Source organism: Eublepharis macularius, chromosome 4, assembly GCF_028583425.1.
Source record: "Eublepharis macularius isolate TG4126 chromosome 4, MPM_Emac_v1.0, whole genome shotgun sequence".
NCBI lineage: Eukaryota > Metazoa > Chordata > Lepidosauria > Squamata > Eublepharidae > Eublepharis > Eublepharis macularius.
The window spans coordinates 143,103,852-143,124,063 of record NC_072793.1 but is presented as its reverse complement, the minus strand read 5'-3'; the positions used below and the strand labels follow the sequence as shown (position 1 = coordinate 143,124,063).

The 20,212-nt window shown below is 41.8% G+C and overlaps 1 protein-coding gene across 1 annotated transcript in view; it reads left to right on the top strand.

Moving 5' to 3' along the window:
* The window catches only part of TAFA1 (TAFA chemokine like family member 1), a 458,533-nt gene that overhangs the window by 96,554 nt on the left and 341,767 nt on the right, over positions 1 to 20,212 (top strand). The gene's annotated exons all lie outside the window — the stretch shown is intronic.

Genomic DNA, 20,212 nt, shown 5'->3' with positions numbered 1-20,212 from the left:
CTCCCCTTGTTCCCTTTCTTCCCTTTGTATTGTTAGTTAATGTAGTTAATAAAAAATAAAAATATTTAAAAAAAAATGGTCACATGGCTGGTGGCCCCGCCCCCTGATCTCCAGACAGTGGGGAGTTTAGATTGCCCTCCATGCCACCGAGTGGCAAGGAAGCAATCTAAACTCGCCTCTGTCTGGACATCAGGAGGCGGGGCCACCGGCCATGTGACCATTTTCACCGAGGGCAATTTAAACTTTAAAAAACTCCCCCCTTGTTCCAGCTGACCTAAAGTGATGTCATTGTGCGGTCTTGAGTTCCACCACTGAGTTCCACCACCTCTTTTCCGAGAAAAAAAGCCCTGGTTGTAGCTTTGCTTAAGGGTGTAATGTTAAGCATTCTCCACATCTCAGTGACCATTTTCCATTGTCCCAAAGGAATGCTGTAATTTAGAATTCACACAAATTGAGGAGTAGAGGACAGGACGGTGTGGAAAAACACTAAATGCCTCATCTCCAGAAGTGCTACAGTGTCATGATCATCATCAGACGGGGTTGCCAGCAGCAGCATGTGAGCAGTTTCTAAATACTGATACAGGGTATGTTTAGTCCGTTTGATTTCTAGGGGGAGCTTTAGTGCAGTCTGTCCCCTCTTGTTTCCCCTCTTGTTTCCCCTCTTTCTTCTGGTGTTTCCCCTTGAAGGTCACTGCTGTTGGAAGGCCTATTGTAGTTAATGGCTTTTTCAAATTCTGTTGCTGTAAACTTTATCAAAAGCATGTTTGAGATTGGATTATTTCCCCAGCTCCTCTGACACTTCATATAGCCATACCAATTCATTTTAATGTACATTTTAACTCAAAGTTATCACAGCTTAAATCAGTGTTCCCAACAAGTTGTATAACAACCATTCAGACAAGTTTCTAATTAGCCAGGTCTGAACTATAGCAGAAAGTTTTTAGGTGGATGACGCTGTAGTCGTTAAAGACTGAGCTTTGAAAATGAAAACTGAAGAGACTTCATGGCAGAGGACCATGGCCAAAAGGGACCTGGAGTAACTAGAGAGCAATACTATTAATTTATTTGGTACCAACAATATGATCGGCCCTGTTCAAGAAATGATGCTATTCCTGCCTGGTCTTGAAAACCTACTAATATCCTTAAACCTAAATGCATTTTAATGAGATTAGAATTGCAAATCACTTTGAATGCTACTAGCTGTACACTCATTAAAAAGAAAGATACTTAGATGTTCATTAGAATCAATGCTTGTTTGCCTTTAGATTAAAAGGCAACCTCTTAGCTGTTGAGAATGCATCTTACAATAGTAATTTTCAGACAGATACTCGTTAGGTTGCAGTCCAAATTAATCATTAAGAAAGCTTGTCCCGCGCTTTCTATTTGTCAGGGAAGAGCTCCTGTCTTTTCACCAGCAGGTGTCCATTAATGTATTGGGATGTCAGAAAAGACTACATTACTGTTCAGCTTTTGTTTCATTTTAGCATCTCTTTCCCATTGCAATTTTAATTATACTCCACTGCTTTCTTTGTGTGCTGAAGGACTTCACATTTATTATCTCTGCCAATAGCAAAAGCTTTAATAAACTACTCCTTTACAAATCAGTGTGACTTAAGGGATTTCCATTGCTTTCCACGGCACAAGGCAGCTTCAGTTATGTGCAGCCTTTCCTTTCTCTTTTAGATGTGGTCCAGTAACAGGCCGTTGATGCATCGTTCTTTTTAATATGAGGAAACAATGAGACATGCAGTTCCTTTGGCTGTGAACAGACAGCTCTGTCATTTCACTCTGGTTAAGGCTAAGTGTAGAAACTGATACCCACCTTGATAATGTTGGAAATGTTGGCTGGTTTGGCTATCCCGTCAGTCTCTTGTATTACCATTTCACACATTCTCTTTACCCTTGTACTTCAAGAGGTCAATCACTTTGCTTGAATCAATGCAATTTGTACTTCAGTGTACACAAAAACACCATATGAGAACATGTAGATCAGCTTTGACGTGGAAATGATTATAAATGATGGTGCAAGGGGTTGTTTTCCATGCATACGGACCCCTTGCTACCACTGGGTAATTACCTCATTTAATAACTACTTGGGCAAAGTTTGGAATTTCTGCATAAAATAGTCCAATGCTGGAATTCTGATGACATTTACTGCTTCACTGAACTGCTCCACAGATCTAATTGTAGTAAGTTTTCTTTAAAAAATAAGTTGCCTTCGGCTTAATTAATTAAATTTTGTAATTGTGCTGGCTCTCATCTGCTATATTAGATGGAAACTGGTGTTTAATTTAAAAGCTTCAGTAAGATTGGAGGGGGTTTTATTGGTGGTTGCTGCTGTTAGAAAGGTTTTTATTTTTTAATCGCCCATCTTTCTTAATAAGTAGCTGCAGTGCTTGCGGAGGCAGTGATGCTCTTGGTAGCCAACTCCTGCAAGCACAATTGTCAAATGCTGTTCTCAGAACAACACTTTTTGAACGGAACGACCCCCAGTGATGTTGGTGCCATTTGCAGGCATAGTAAATGCTCATAAGATGTCTTTTTGTGCATGCTTGAAGACACAGTGTGTTGGTGTTTTGTTGATGCTGCCATTGAAGGGCTGCACGTTTTGTGGTTCTAACAAAGGAAGCTCACATTTTGTTGTCTAAGCAGATATCTTATCCTAGTGTGAGCCTCGGGCACCCCTGTGTCTGGCCTTTTACTGCACAAAACAAATAACAACAGATCTCTGTGGTATTAGAGCAGGATCAGTTCAATCCCATATACAATCAATATCATATAGCCTGAGTTTTCTCATTGTTTTCTCGACATCAGCGGTCTTCAGCCTTTCCAGAACTGGAACCTACTGATCTCCAAGCATGTGCCATGAGAACCACATGACTGGAAGAGGGGGAGCCAGAGTTATGTTGTGAATGAATGAATGAATGAATGAATGAATGAATGAATGAATGAATAGTAAGGGAGGAGAAATCAGCATTTAAAGAATTGCAATTTATTGGCCAGACTACAGAGATCAGTCCCCCTGGAGGAAATGGCAGCTTTGGAGGGTGGACTCCATTGCATTATATCCCTGCTGATCTTTCCCTCAAACTCTGCCCCCAAATCTCCAGGAGTTTCCCAGTTCAGAGTTGGCAACCTTAGTTCCCCTGGAGGAAATGACAGCTTAGGAGGAAGATTGGATAGCATAAAACCCTTGCTGAGCTCTCCCAAATTCTGCCCAGTCACTGCTCCCCAGTTTTCAGAAATTTCCCAAACTGGTGTTATAGCCCTACTTATAGCCAAGACTTTTACCCTGAAGAAACATCTTATTAAAGCTTCAGCCCTGCTGTGAACATATAGCAGAAACAGTAAGTCTTGCTTCTAGGGCAGAATGTGTTCCAAAAACCTCAGACTTTTGTTTTAAGGCTTGTAATGCTTAAAAGAGGAAGCAGTTAGGAAAAGAAAATAATGTTCCTTGCTGTACTGTTCTACACATTTAGTTTAAAAGAATCAGAAGGCCTGTTTGGGGGAATCACTTATTGTCTCAATTATTTGGTCTGTTTGTACTATAGGGTACCCCATATTCTCAGTTATTTCCATCATCCACTATCAGTTGCTAAGTGGAACATGTTTCTCTCTGGATTTGTAATTATTGCTTTGGATTAAACAAATGTTAAAAAGGATGCACTCTGTTTTGCTTTATGACCCAAGCCTGCAAGTGTTCCTGACATTCATTAGTGTGTGTGTGTGGTGGGGGAAGCTTAACATGTTCTCTCTAATAATTTTAATAATTCTTTATATTTCTCTAATTGCCAATTAGCTTCCTTTGAACCTGTTAGCAAGAACAGCCACATCTGATGCTAGAGAAGGTGCAGAGGACAAAAGTATCTAATTTTAAATGGAGAGATCATTTGCTTAAAAAAATAAAACCTCTTCAATTAGTATGCTCTGTATAGTACAAACCTTGGCTGAATATGTCTTTTTAATAAATAGGATGCAAAAGAAATCATCTTTGCACCTAGGTTGGCTCCTTTAATTTCAGCAGAGAGGCTAAGTTCACCTGTCCATTTCTTTATGAGTCTGGATCTTCCCTTAGGGATTTGCACTGGGACCTGTATAGCTGTTAAAGGACCACAGCAGTTAAATGTGCTCAGGTTGATCACAGATTACAGGTTGATCACATATTGCAAGCAACAGCCTCAAACAACCACAGAGTTGCTTTTTATCAAGCTCTCAAAACTTTTCTAAATTGTATTACAAATGTTTTGTGCATGTACATTCTTTCATTGCTTTCTTATGGTTGTTTTCCCACTGCATCTGCCCAACCCACCCAATAGGGGGAAAATATTTACAAAAAAGTTGATTTTCTTGGTCATCTTGATCCTATTCATGTGGGTGGAGAGCTGCTTTGCTTTGCTTTCTGATATTTCAGTCCCATGTGTCTTGTCCATCTGTCTCCCAAAACTGAGTTTGATCATCAGATGTGATCTACATTGGATTGCAAATATGTTTATTTTTGCACTACTGTAATTTGACCCAGTAAATTGTGAGGATGCAGCAAAATGACAACTGTCGTTGACTGTGCAGACATAATTAATCTCTCTACATGAGATGCCTTGGCAAGTGTTTGTCAAGTGTAGGGAGACACTTGGGAAGCGTAGTTTAAAAAGACAGGGTTGGCGGAGATTGCTCCTCAGAGGGTTTGTTAATTTTATCTTCACCGTCCCAAAGGCTCTGTCAATTTCACCTCTCCAATCTTAAACTGTGTGGGATTGCAACCAGAGGAATGGAATGGAAATGGGCTGGAGCTGCCTTCCAGAGCCGAGCTTGGACCTGGAGAGGTTATAATGGGCTGAAGTTTCCATTCTGGCATTTCATAGCCCCTTCATACAGCTCCAGTGTATAGCAAAGCCTTTGCCCTGCTGCTGGCTCTGTCTTTTTAAACTACTCTTCTTAGCTAATGTTGCATGTCCGGACACATGTTCTTCACATGTCAGGTATCTCATGTAGAGAGACACACAATCAGCACATGTTCTCAAAACATAGCTGATTTGATGCACGGCCCTTCTATTATGACACCACAGAATATGTAATAACAGCAACCTAGTAAACTGTGATCGTGTGCTACCAGTAATCCTTGGTGTAAAGAATAGCAAGGTTGTTATCTGTGGTTGGGAGAGGTCTCAACTGATAGAAAAGCCTAGTGACTTGTGAATTCATCAGGGTTGCCAGCAAACAAACATGGCTAAAACACCGTGGAAGTCCTTGTTCACATTATGTGTGTGTGTGTGTTATGTGCCATCAGGTCACTTTCAACTTGCATATATATTCAAATAATTGGAAGGAGATAGTAATCCTTTCAGTTGGACTATTTCATTTGATACCCAGCACACGCAGCTACAAAATCCAGTGTGGGCTAAGAAAAACAAAGCACTGTTCATTTGACTCCACTTCTAGACATTTACAAAATCAAATTTGTCGTGTGTTTTCTTGAAATTGCAAACACCACAATTTTCCTAACTCACCCATTTTTTTACAGATCTGTTTTCCTTCAGGTGAACACCATCAGGGTCAGCCCTGGTTAAGGGGCATTTCTCATTTCGTGTCTCCTATATAATAAGGAAGCAGGTGAAGCATTCTCCTGCCAAGGATGCTGCCTCCTTAGGAGTCGCGTCACTCATTATTTGGAATGCCTCTGGCATGAAGATAAAGCCACACAGGCAGGTGGCACAATGTTGATTACCACAATCCATGCAAACACATTTTGTAGCTATTCAGGGCAATAGTCATGAGGGACAAACACAAAACAATTTTGCTCCATTTGACAAGGAAACCATTGTTTCACACCTAATCCTCTAATTCTGAGAGAATAGCTTTCTTTTCTCGTCTTTACGTTGTTTGGCATTACATGAACAAGGCTTCTGTTTAATTACTATGTATTAAATTATTATGTATTAAATAGAAGTCTTACTCATGTAGAACCAAACAATGTAAGACTGGAAAAGTAAACCATTTTCTCTGAACTGGAGGGTGACTATTGAAATTGGATTATTATTGGTCCATTCAGTAGCATTTTAATGTTGGGCTGGAGCTGCTGAAATATAGCAGAATCCTGCATCCATGGTAACATGGTTTTAACTAATGGGTTATGGCACACAACAGAGTTGTATCTTGAATGGGGTGTGCTGCAAGAAAAAATTCTTTTTAATTTTGGATACGGGATTTGGAGAATACAGCTTTTCCATTTATTCCTGAATCTGGGGTAGGACAGTATGGCCCTGACTATTGTGTGTTTGTTGACAGGGGGGGAGGTGTTTCCGGCATTTCAGGACCATTATTTTCAATGGAGGAATCAACAGGAGGGTCTGGTGCAACTATTTGTAAAGATAATGGTACCAAATTTAAACAGAAAATAGTTCTCGCTCTAATTTAAAGACCTACTAAGCTTCGAGCAGAATGAACAAAGGGTTTCATTTGCAGACCCCTGAAGCAGGTGCCCCTCGGCACATTGTTCTACTCTATAAGGAGAAAATGGTGTGGCCTTACAGAATTGTATGGGCTGCCAGGTTTTTTTAAAAAATCCTGGCTGTGTCCATTTTCTTTACATACTCTTAACAGTTGCTGATTGCCATTTTTTTCTTTTACCTATTTTGTAACCTTTGATGGCCTATGGCTACAGACAATAAATTTATTGACTTCTTTTACCTTTCTGCTGAAAACTTTGTATTTGCTATCCTTCCTTGTTGTGGTCTGTCATCTGCTTTCACAAAGTAAGGAAGCAGGACTGTCTCCAAATTTTCAGATGGTCCTCCTGGGCAGACAGTGCTCAGAGGCCCCCTTATGCCCACTACTATGCTCTCCTTCTTGTCCTCCCACTCACATGCCTCTACATACCTGTACATCCTTCCTTTGCCCATTTGCAAGCTCTCTCACCACCTGCATCCACAGTTGCCCACACTGCCTGCATGCCGTTTCCCGAATGGTGCTATGTGGTGGGTGCAGCTAGGAGTGCAACTGCCACGACCACCAGGAATGCTGATGCTTTGTGGACCACCCACATGCCCCTCTCCAACAGCACCAGGCAGCATATGCTGCTGGGAGCAGAGATGACCAACCACTCAAGCAAGCAGTGGAAAGGTGTGATGGAGGCATCAGAGGACATACGTGGGTAGGGAATTAGCAGCAGCGGACCATTCCAGGAATGATGGGCCCTGGTAGCTGCCCCACCTTGCTGTGTGCTAATGCTGGCCCCATCACTGCAATCTTTGAAAATACTTTTAATTTGTCAAAAACAAAATAGAGCATGTGTGTGTGTGATGACTCAATCAGCCAACTGATGACTCAATCAGCCAATTGCTATGAACATAGCTGCATGCTGGGCATCCACTGCAGAGGGATGTTAATTAGTTACTACTACTATTTAAGGATTTTCTGGTGTGTGTGTGTGTGGGGGGGGGGGGGTCTTTCATTCTTTTACATGCCAACCGGCTCAGAGCAGTATTTCAGGCCTTCTCTTGGGCTTGTCTCCAATGGTGATTTTGCACTCCTGCTTCCTTGCAAAGATCCAGTTGGAAGGGAGAAATGCTGTTGCCTAGGAAATCAGGTGAATCAAAGAAATACAAGCACCTGCTGGTGATGATGGTAAGCACCCAAACACAAAAATGAACATGGATTATTTTCAAGAGATGTTTTTTTAAAAAAAAAATAATGCCTCAGAATCCTGGATTTGTGTTAAACCTTCCAGAGATCATGGTAATTACCTGAAACAGCAATTTTGTGTATACTTTTGGTTCAGAAATTTTGGGACGCACACCCCTAATCTTGACCCAGGGAGGGGTGCAGCAACAGTTCTACCAGTTTTTGTGTTAAATACTGGCAGCCATTAACGTCATTAAGGACTATATAGATGAACACCAAATGGCAGGATTTTTTAAAAAATGCAATATTTATTTATGGCTAATTGATATGATTTGTGACTAACTTAACTAGCTAAATAGTTGCTGCTGAGCAGCACAGCAAAGGGGAAGGGGTTAAATAGAATTTAATTGGCTTCTGTGAGAATATGAAAAGCCAAATGCACTGTAGTGCACTGTTAAGAAATAATTAAGGTGAAGTAATCTGCTGTATAGAGATGGGCACAAACCTAAATATGAACCAAAAAAACCCATGAACCAGCTCGGTTCGGGGTTTGCGAACCAGGGTTCGTGGAAGCTCGTTTCCATGAACTTCCACGAACTGGACTACTGGTTCATTTGGTTCGTATTAAAGGGCCAGTTTAAATGGACATTTAATACTGGCCCTTTAAGTTTAAAGGGTCCTGCCCCTTACAAGCTGTAGGAAAGGGCCCTTTAAATGATTAAATGCTCCTTTCTCTGCCTGAAAGGAGCATTTAAACCCCATGAACCACGAACTGGTTCTTAACTGGGCCAATTCTGTGCCAGTTCATGGTTCGTGGAAACCCCACAAATCACAAACCCCATAGTTCGGTTTTTTTCTGGTTTGTGCCCATGTCTACTGCTGTACAGCCAACACTATGTAGATGAACAGTCTGCTGAAAAATCAGCTCCCTGTTCGCTACTGGCAAGCAGGATGTGAGCCAAACTGGACAAGCATCCCTACTTTGAACTCAGTAAGGCTGGCAAGAATTAACTCGCCATGAAAACCTAGTAAGAAATGAAATGGCATCACTCTAAACAACATTTTCCAACTTATTTTTATCCCACTTATAAAATGTCTTTTTCAGGGGAGCACAATGCCTTGGATTCTATAAAGGAATTTTGTCTGTACTAGATGACTCTGCCATTCCATTTGCACAAGGGCCCATTAAAAACCATTGATCTTAGGCAAATGGAAGTTTTAGCAGAAGAGGAAGCACATTCTTAGGAGAGACTAGTATGCATAGAACTCATTCATAGGATCAAAGCCATTTTATTTGCCATTATACGATAGCTGGGAGAAGTTCTCACAGAAGAATTCCTACCAAGTTTTAGCTTTTAAGGCAGAATATTCTTGTTTTTCAGACTGCAGAATCAAGTAAAAATAACATAAGAAAAAATATATAACACTTTTAACAAAAAGAAGAATAATGTTTCTGTTTACATTTCCTCTCCTATATTTGGGGTTGAAATGGTAGCCTGTGGATCATATTCATGTAAGTAATCTTGATTTCTGGTGCGCAAAGCTTTGAGTTAAAATTTCCTTTGTTCCCATTATTTCCCTTCCATGGTTTTATTGTCACTTACTTCAGTGCTCCATGGTAATTAATTCGAAAATGCTATCTTGAGAGATAACTGTCCTCTGACCTCCTGCTGAATATGACTGAGGCCACTTGATATAAAGAAATAAAAAAGCAGTTGCCCAAGGCATGCTTAAAGAAAAAACAACCTTAGCAAGCTCTGTGCAAATTCGTACATTTAAACAAAATGAGCTAAGATACAATCTCTCTTTGTCTTTCTCTTTACACATTCTCACTATAGGCCAGAAGTAGCCTTCTACTGAGTCATGATGCTAGTCTATCAAGTATTGTCCAGACTAACTAGTAATGACTCTCTAGAGTCTCAGGTAGAGGTCTCTTACATCATCTATGTCTGTAGGGTTGCAAGGTCCCCTTACCCTCCCAGTGGGAGGGGGGAACCTGGTGCTTACCTTCTAGATGGTTGTTGGTGAGTCACACACCATGATGACATCACTTCCTGGAAGTGACATCATCGTGCAAGGCAGAGATCATGCACATGCTTCACAGCAGGCCAATTTGGGGGCCAATTCAGCCTGTTTGGGGCCCAAATTAGCCCACTGCAAAGTGCTGGAGCACTCTCATGGTGGCACAATGATGTCAGTGACATCCACACACCAGCCCTAGGAGTGCGCCTGGGAGGCATGTTCCCTGCCTCCCCCCAACCCACCAGCCAGGTAAGTAGTGGTGGGAGATGAAAAGTGGGAGAGGGGGATCCTCCACTCCCACTGGGGGAATGGGAACCCTAAGTATCTGGAGAAGCTGGGGATTGAACCTGCAAGGCAGATGCTCTACTACTGAGCCACAGCTCCTCCCCAAGCTACATGCTCTGGAGATCCCTCAAAGGATTGCCCAATGTTTTCTTTAACATAAAAACTGTTGCAGGGGCTCCAAATTAAATAGTTAATTAGCTGATTTGTATGCTGCTTTTTTGATTTTTGGAACACTTGGCTGTTAACAATACCACAAACTATATAGAAGAAAAAGAAGAATGTGCCATCAAGACACAACCAACTATAGGAGACACCAAACATATGGGAGTGTTCAAGGCAAGAAATGAGTAATTGCCTCCCTCTGTAGAGCAGCCTCAGTCTTCCTTGGTGGTCTCCTATCCAAGTATTGACTATGGCTGACCCTGCTTAGCTCCTAAACTGGGCTATTCGAACCACATGACACATCAACAAAGCTATTAAAACATATCACCTCAGAATAAAACCTTCTATCAGTTAAAATATTTGAGCCTCTACTGGAATCAAAATGCCTTTTCTCAGAGAGAAAGTTCCACTGCTTGGGATCAAAAGTTGAAATGGTCCCCTTATGAGTCCTCACCAACTAGACTTCACAAATAATTTAGGGTCCCATAAGAATATAGAACTGATCCTCTATACGTGGCCACTTTCAGGCTGTGTGGCGAGCCAGGTCCATACATTAAGTCCATGGTTGCTGGTCCACTTTATCTCAGGGCAAAGCTTAATCTAATTCTGACTGCATGCGGAACATCTCATCCTACCTCGCAAGAAGAAGAAAGAAAGAAACGGCATACTTGAGCATCCTTAATTTACTGGTAAAATTTGCTTTTGTAACCTATTATAGAACCAACCTTCTGGATGTACCATTATGCTAAGTACTTCAATTAATAAGGTGCATCCAAAACCTTGGTTCCATAACAGGATTATGCTAATATGGTACCCCCCCTAATTGTTACATATAGATTTTGAAACATGTCCACATGTATCTTCTACTGTTCCAGTGTATTCTGGCTGTTTTTCCTTGGGACACCTGCCTCCGTTCTTTGTCTGCCAGAGTATTGCAAATGAGGCATTGTTACCACAGTAAATGCAGCTAGGATGGAATTTTGGCTGCATGGAGAGAGTTCTTCAGGGCCATTGACTTCTTCTCAGAGATTTGGCTATAACACAGAACCTGAGAAATTGGCTCACCATCTGAACATATAGCAGAAAAACATATAGCATATAGCGGTGATATAGCTAATCACTAATCAATAGGCATTCTTGATTTGATACCATGCTTAAAATAAAATATTGAATAAGACTGACCTTTAATAATACAAGCCTTTGTTTTATTAATGTTTGTACAGTAACAGAGACCATAGTTATTTTACAGTAGACCTGCCACCTCCTACAGACAGGAAAAAGGCCCTTATATATTGGATTTATTTTGTGTATGCGTAGTCAAAATTACTTTGTTGCCCTCAGCTGAAGATGAATATAATAAGAACCTTGGTAAACAAAATCTGGTCAGTCTGGTTCAAAAACTGGTGACAGAACAATAGGCCCACATTACAGTGAGAAATGAGACAAGAAATATGACACATACTTCCTCCTCTCTCCCCATTTCTGGGTCATAGAAGGTGGGAAGATGCACAATATGAGCTTGGCTTCAAAGGACTGTTTCCATAGATGGAAGGATTTATGTGGGGGGAGGCATGATTTTCTCAACTTCCAGTTTACGATTCAAACCAGTTTATTTTCTCAAACCAGTTTATGACTACAATACATGGTTTACACTTCCTGTTAATCAGAGGATATTTCCTGCATTAAAGTCTGGCAGTTCCTGCCTTAGTAGATAGCCCCATAAACCAATGTACTAGTCTTTTCTCAGTTCAATTCTAGGAGGAAACAATTTAATAATAGTGGACCAATTGATGAAAAGTGTTTGCCATGAAGCCTGCATTAAAATGGGGGGGAGGAGTAATGAGTAAAGCTTAGGACTGTCAATATTTCTTAAACTTGAAAATGCTTATTTAATATGATATTCTTAACACATGCTGCTGTCAGATTTCATTTTTGGCTATGTGAAATATATGAACAGATTAGCTTCCTAGTTTCTTTTTTTTTCTCAAGGCTTGTTTGTTTAATCCCCCATCACAATGTAATGGCAGAGTCTGTTATCTACATATGTTTTGTGGTGTTTGTTAATGCAGTCGATAATTTAGACAGTAAAAAGGAGGTATTTATTTGTGAAAGAGCTAAATTTGGGCATTGAGAGTAATTGGCGGTCGGTCTTTTTCTTTTTTAAAATAGACAGCCCTAATTAGATAAGAGCTTAAGACCAAATGCGTCAATGTTCCATCTAGACCATCTAGACCAAAATGAAATCCCCAAACTTTTCAGTGGGAGAGACTCGTTACAGCTTCGTTTCCTGGATTTGATTGACCATTCTGGAAGCTGCTTTAACTAAATGAAACCGCTAATTCCGGGTATATTTCCAGCTCATTTGTTTTGTTTTGCACACCCCTACTTCACAGGGGGCTTGTTGTGAGAATAGAATGGAGGGGAACAGAACATGTTTTAAGTCACTTGGATCCATATTGTGGAGAAAATTGAGATATAAATAAATAAATATGTGGGGAGTTGAACCATATAAGCAAAGATGCTAACGCACCAAAGACAGGTAGACATGGCAGGCTTTTTCCTGTGTCCAAAAGTTTACAAAAATGGCATCATGCTTCTTAAGTGATGTTTGCAAATTTTGGGTAGGACAGTGGGTTCAGGCTTCAAATCCATGTGCTTTGTGTATGTGTGAGAGAGGGGGTACTTCAGGACCATTATTTTCAATGGAGGAATCAATTTAAGGGTCTGGCACAGCTATTTTTAAAGATAATGGCACCAAATTTAAATAGAACATAGTCCTACCTCTACTTCATTTCTTAAGTGATGCTTGTGTATTCCCAAGAACCCAGTATGGAGCCTGTAGCGATGTGAATTAACCCAGTGATTTTCCACACAAGTTGATTTTTAAATGATTAAATACATTTCCAGGTTTATTTGCTAAGAACAGTTGTAGGAATGAGAAGATTTATGAGAGCTGAAGCAGTTCCTAACCTCGTGGGGAATGTATTCTACCTTAGAATATTTAATTTCAAGGTAAAAACTGTTGCTGTGTTAAAAGTTACTAATCTGTTAATAATCTGTTTGTTAATAACATGTTAATTTATACTGTCATTTACATAATAGTTTTCAGTATTTTGTGATTGTCTTCTGGCTTTGACCTGTATGTCCCTAAACAGCCTTCCACTAGTTTGAAGATCATTCACTTCATAGTATCTAAATAGAGGCATCATTTTGTTGTCTAGTGGCACCTTAAAGATTAATGCTATTTATTCCAGTTGATGCGGGAACTGTAAATTTGTCTTAAGATATTAGGCATGTATTTTGATCCCTTGGTAAGACTGAAGTGGAGGAAACATGGGTATATTATTGACTTTATTTCTTTAACCTGCCTGGGTGTGCCTGCGTATGCTTCCATATGACTGTGCACAAGTAACCCATCAACAGCAAAAAATAGCAGTCTGTGAGCTCAGACTTGAAAAATGGCAGCAGTGAATACATCCTGCCTCTTGTATAATGAAGACAAAGGTGCCCCTGAAATGACGGAGCAAATGCGATCCGCTTACAAGAGCCTTGATTGTCCTGCTATTAAAGATGATAATGGAAATGGGAAGAGAATACCATGTTCTCCACATGGGGTATAGAGAGAAAGAATATTGACCACCTCCGTACAAATGTAAAAATTGATTTTATTATTCACTAAGGACAGAATATTAGGATCCATGAGTGTTTCTTTTTTTAAACGGGGACACTGGGACTGTCAGTGGTGAAATATGACTGCAGAAGGCTATTTTTTTATATACTGTGGCAAGAAACATGGCTTTCTTCCTCAGTGGCGCAGCCGCAACTGCCATTGGTGTGAGCCATCTACTGTGACATATTTGTGTTCTGTCATTTAGAGACTCAGCAAAGCTAGTAAAACCTCCCACCTACAGCATATAGAACTAGTTTTTGTTCAGGGTCAGAACGGGTTAATTATTCCTTTGATGGCTGTGTGTAGCGGTTAGTCTAATCTATCTGTCAATATGTTTATTTTTTAATCCTGCCCTTCCTCCAGGGCCAAGGAACCTGAAGGACCATTTCCTGCTGTACTGTGCAGCCTGCCAACTAATATCTGCATCCTGAGTAGAGATGGACACGATCCAAAAAAAAATAACAATCCAGCTGATCGTGGATCGGCGCCAGCGATGATCCCGAATTAACGATCCACACTGAGCATCTCCCGTTCCCGATCCGTGGATCATGGATCGTGGAGGCAAAAGTGGAGGGGCGCCCCGTTGTTCCCAGCGATACAGGAACGGTGGGTGATGCCAGTGGCATCTGTGTTTGTGTTTGGCCGCCTGTGTTTGGCCGTCAGAGCTGCCTATCAGGGTTTGCAGGGATGAGATTGGAGTGTCCATGGCTACAGAACACCCCCTTCCCCCTCCCTCCCCTGGGTGTCTTCTCCCAACTTGTGACTACTTTGCTGCTCTGTGGTTGGAAGGAAGCCCTGCTGATCAAGGAAAGCTGGGCTTCCATTCGGGTTCCCAGGGCGACAGAAGGAGGGCAAACAGAGCTCAGGCATTCCCCTGGCTCCATTGCCAGGGGAATAGATTGCTGGCACCTGAGTGTCTGGATCTCCGATCCGAGGCCGGACGCCCCGATCCAGGCCCCTCCCAATTGCTAGATCATTGGTCGTGGACAATCACGATCCGCTGGGTCATGATCGCGCGATCGCCATTATCGTGGGTTTTTTTCGATCGTAATGAGGATCATGCCCATCTCTAATCCTGAGCCCTGCTAGGGTTGCCATTCTCCAGATGGAGTTCTCCCATTGCGATGCCAGCTTAAGTTGGCTAGGGATGCTGTGCAGGAATAAAACATGCAACGCTTTGTTGGAGGAAAAACAGGCCACAACTTTTATTAGTTACCGAACATAAGGAGCGATGGCTGCGTAGGGCATGGATCCCAGCATCGGCTGACCCGCCTGCCAGCCAATGACCCCTCACCCCTTCAGCCTGCCTGCTGAAAGGGGAAACCATGGGATGATGGATGTGGGAGCCACACTGGACGGTAGCCTCTGCATGGCTCCCCTGTCACCTGGATGCAGGCATGCTCCATCACCCCCCAAGCTGGGCTTGCTGCTGCCATGCCTGGTCCAAGAACCCTTACGGGGATCCCCATCTATGGGGGAACAGTGCACGTAGGCCCTGTTTCCCCCCCCCCCAAGGGATCAGTGCCCAACGTCCAAACCACCAACACAAGTTGTGACAGACTAGCTCATTAAGACTCGAACAAAGAACCTTCTCCCATGCTCAACCACTTACAGATGCTCATAGGTATTCTAGCATAATTGAAACAAACCTAGCAACCTTAGTCTAATACAGAACCCAAACTACGCTAATTTTGAACACGAACCACCAGATGAACAACAATAACAATAAAACAGAGGGTGGGTGGGGATCGCTGTTCCGGAGCCGACTGTTGGGTCCCGGCCCGGCTCCAATTATATAGGGTATGAGAGGACCTGAGGGAAAACTTCTCCCCTCAGGTCCAGCAACAGCTCCCACCCTTTTCAAACCCAGCCAGCAGCCCCAATTGGCTGGCTGGATCATTTTAAATTACACGGAGCGACTTGCCTCCACGCGCGTCGCCTGACTGGGGCTGGCCGGGGAGGAAGATGCTATTCCTCCTCCTCTCCCTGCTGCATGGCTCCATAATGCCGACCCCTGTAAGTTCGTGGCTGGGGCTTATTATGGCTGATCTCTAGACTACAGAGAACAGTTGCCTTGGAGGAAATGGAAGCCTGGAGATTTGGAGGTGGAGCCTGGTGAGGTACCGCAGCAGGGTATAACACTATCCTACTGGGTATTGTCTGTTGATGTACATGTGCCCCTACTGGGTAATTTACATGTCATTAAAGATGTCATGTTTAATTACTTATGCTTTGTTCCTGCAGTGTTTCATATTTGTATTTGGTACCCTGAGATAAATATCTCAGGGTACCATATGTGGATCTCCATCATTGTCACAACAACACTGTGAGGTAAAAGTTAGAGTGAAAGAGATAGAGGGGGGCTGGTCAAAGTTCCCCCAGAGATTGTTAAGGCTGGGTAGAGGGTGAATCCAGGCATTGCCAGTCTTAGTTTGACACTCTGACCACTGCACCATACTACAATCACATCGCCAAACTCTGTAACATCAAAGTTAATCACGTACGAAAAAATATTCTTGGGGGAAAATACATTCAAGCCAAACCCTTCACGGATTGTGAGGTTAAGGGTGTTCTGCTTAATCATTCAAGCAGTAGGGTAGGGGGAGTAGGGAATGTGTGAATGGCATGATGCTTTAGCTGGGAGTTAAAACATTTATCAGAATGGGATTATAAGATCATCATATTATCTACAGAGAAGCTCAGTGCCATACTACTTATATGTCCAGTTTCTTTTTTCAGAAGTCAGATTTCTAATATCCTGGTATTTATAATTGATTTCAAAACACAATTTTTGAAGTGCCTCCATTTTTAAGGGATTGATTTGGTCATGCTCCTTCAGAGCATCCATTCCGGAGTGTGCTGTGTCTCACTGGTAGAGCACATGTTTTGTTTGCAGAAGGTCTCAGGTCCAATCCCTAGCACCTCTAATTAAAAGGAACAGGAGTAAGTGATGTGTGGGAAGTACTTGGCTCATACCAAAGTTATTTGAGAGAGGAGATTCAGGAACTGGTTCATAATTAATCAGAACCTCACTTGAATACATACATGGGTTCAACTTGAGTCTGTGTTTGCCTCCTCTATATCTACTCTGTGGCCAGAAATGGTAATGGTAATGGAGTCACAATGGACCAGTAATTGGTTATGTCACATCTTTCTTTTCAGGAGACTTCGTCTATGTTTCCTGTTTAGCAATAAAGGGAAGTGTTATCTGTTTTAGGGAAGATATCAATAATGAAACATCTTGAGAACACAGAAGAACTGAAATTATCCTTAGTTATCAAGTGTTTATAATTTAGAATTCTCGTATAGATTGTAGTGCTGGAAAGTACCATCAAGTCACAGCTGATATATGGTGACTCTGTACATTTTTTAAGGCAAGAGATATTCAGAGGTGGTTTGCCATTGCCTGCCTCTGCATAGTTACCCTGGACTGCTTTAGTGGTCTACCATCCAAGTACTAATCAGGGATGACCCTGCTTCATTCTGACAAGATTGGGCTAGCCTGGACCATCATTTAAGACAATAGGCCTTTACCCCTGGCAGGTGTGTGGGATGCCTGGTGGGTGTGGGGGATGCCCGGCTCCCAGCCTCTGCCCTTCACTGACACTTACTTGGCCAGCGAGGGGAAGGCCTGAGGAATGGGCCTGGGAGGCAAAAAAACCTCCTGGGCCAGTTTACAGCAGGTGCACTCCCACCGGGTGCAGTGGCGTCAATTCCGGAAGGGACATCATTGTGCCTAGCGGTGGGCATGATCTCAAGCTTCACAGGGGCCCCAATCATCAAGGTACATGCCAGGTTCCTCTCCCTGCCCCTCCGCCCCACCAGGAGGGTAAGAGGACCTGGCAACTCTATCTTACAGTATTGAAAAAAATGTAGCTAAAGTCAAGAAAGGCGCATTAACTCTACAGAAAAATGACATTTTAAATTTTAATTCAGTCTCTTAATTGGCACCCATGGATTTTATGAAGAGTGTAGAAGAGTATGAAAGAAAAGATTGGGGGCACCATTTTAATGTGCCCCATACTATCTTGGAAATGTCTATCAAGAGTCACTGGCGATTGAATTAAGTCGGTAAGTATTATGTACAGAGTTAAACCAGTACAAGGATAATGGATAAAGAGAAAGGAACAAGTGGAGAGGTGCGTGTGTGTGTGTGTGTGTGAGAGAGAGAGAGAGAGAGAGAGAAATGCAAAGTATGTGTAAGTTTTAAATGACAATTCCAATTGACTTTTTTTTTTGTTAATCAACATTAAATGAACATATTACTAACACATTGTTATATAGGATAATAAAGGACCAGATTAGGAAGTTAACATCAAGCTTATTAAATGTTTGCCATTTGTTATTATAGCAAAAGCTTGTATTTGTATTTAGTTTGAAAATCAGCATTACAACATTCCCTGTAACAATATTCTTCTGTAACAATTCAGAGACCAAAGGGCTTCTAAATGAACAAGCCCAAATCCCAGCATTATTACAGAAGATTTAAGAAGACCTGTCAACTTCATTTTCAAATGAGCTTTCCAGGACTAATGGTTTCTATTGGTATGAAGAAGTCCAGTGTGGATGGGGAAAAACTTGAGGTGGACATGAAGGCAGCAGCATGTACTCTTTGCACTGATCTACCCCCCCTTCCCATGGTCAAGTCCTCATCTTATATCTTTCTTCAAAGTGACACAAATGCTTGCGTGTACAAAGAGTACAGGCTTGTGTATTTATAATGAAGTTGTTACTCATCTGTTGGGACATCTAACCTTGTCTCACCCCAAACTCTTAATCTCTATGTATTAACTTATCAAGGTAAACTTGTATGTAATACACATCTCGCCTTAATAAAGAGGAGATGGAGGAGGATCAGGACCAGCTAAGATAAATCATTATGATTTCCTAATGATGTAAGAGACAAGGAAAGATGTTGGCTTTGTGCTTAGGGCTCTTTGTCAGCACTTTAGACTCTGGATGTGGACATGAGTTTCAATCAGTCTTACGATGTAGATGTGTCTATGCATCCTCATTCTGCTGTCTCAGGCCACCACTTGGATGCGACAGAACAGCGCTGATTGATAGTCCCTGCACTGGCAGCCATATTTTCTATGGGTTTATTCACCAGTGAAAGTTAAACATTGGAATCCAGAGTTATGCTTGCACCTGCTGTGATTCCATGTCTCAGCCTTAGAAGGAACTGGAGGCATGCAGTAAAAATATGTCTGATCCTTCAAAATAAAGAAATCCTCCTGAGCTACACTAGGGGCAAAAAAAATCCTTACCTTTACACTTAAGGGTTCTGAACTGGCAAAGACTGATTAGGAAAGAGCTGTTAGGGCTATGACTGATAGCTCAGTAAAAATTGTGGCTCACCATGTGGTAATAGGGGAAAATACAAGTTCTGTGCTAAGTAGTACTTTGAAAGGGACCAAAAATAAAATGGCCAGTATCACAATGTTCTTGTATAGAGATGTATTGGTGAGCCGACATATGGAATATGTTGAATACAGTTTTTGCCTCTATATTGTTGAAATAGAAAAGGTGTGGGGAAAGGTGACCAAAATGATCAAGGTTTGGGAAGATTTTTCCTTGAGGAAAGACAAAAAAGTTTGGGGTGTGGGAAAAAGTGACCAAAATGATCAAGGTTTGGGGAGATTTTTTCTCAAGGAAAGACTAAAAAGTTTGAGGCTTTTCAATTTAGAAAAAAGATGACCAAGGGGAGGAGATATGACAGAAATTAATCAAATTATGAAGAGTCAGGAGAAAATGGACAGAAAGAACTTTTCCTCCTGTTCCCAAGACATACAATGAAATTGATGGACCATTGGTTCAGAACAGAATAAGGACATTTCCACATGCCCTTAAAGGGATGGCCCACTCACCCAACACTGGTAGCTTTTCCTTATGAATCCAGACATCACCTTTGCAGAATGGTTGCGGGCCATTTGGCTTCTGTTTTTTTGGCGCCTTTTTTAGGAATGCACTTTCTGCAGTCCCAGAAAAGGCACTGAAAAAATGGAAGCCAAATGGCTCAGATCTATTTTGCAAACGGAGATGTTGCCAGCATTCCATTTGTCTGCCATCCCTTTAAAGATGTGTGGAAATGGCTTAAGTGTTTGTTCATGCAACATATAACTTGTAGTGCTCATCCCCATGGAATTTGGTCATGGCTATCAGTTTAGATCATCTTAAAAACAGATCCTGGATTGAGCCAATTAGAAATTGACTCAGACTTAATGGCTGTCCATCAGTGGATATTTACTAGATAGCAACCTGTCTATACAGATACTCTGAGATCAGAACCACAGATTTGGTTCTTCCTCAGCCTCATTTTGTCCTCACAGCATGTTGTGAGGTAGTGTAGACTGAAAGAAGATCACTGATGCAAGGCCACCCAGTGAATTTCATAGCTGGATGTGGATTTGAACCTAGATCTTCTGTATTCTGGTCCAGCATTCTGCACACTCTACC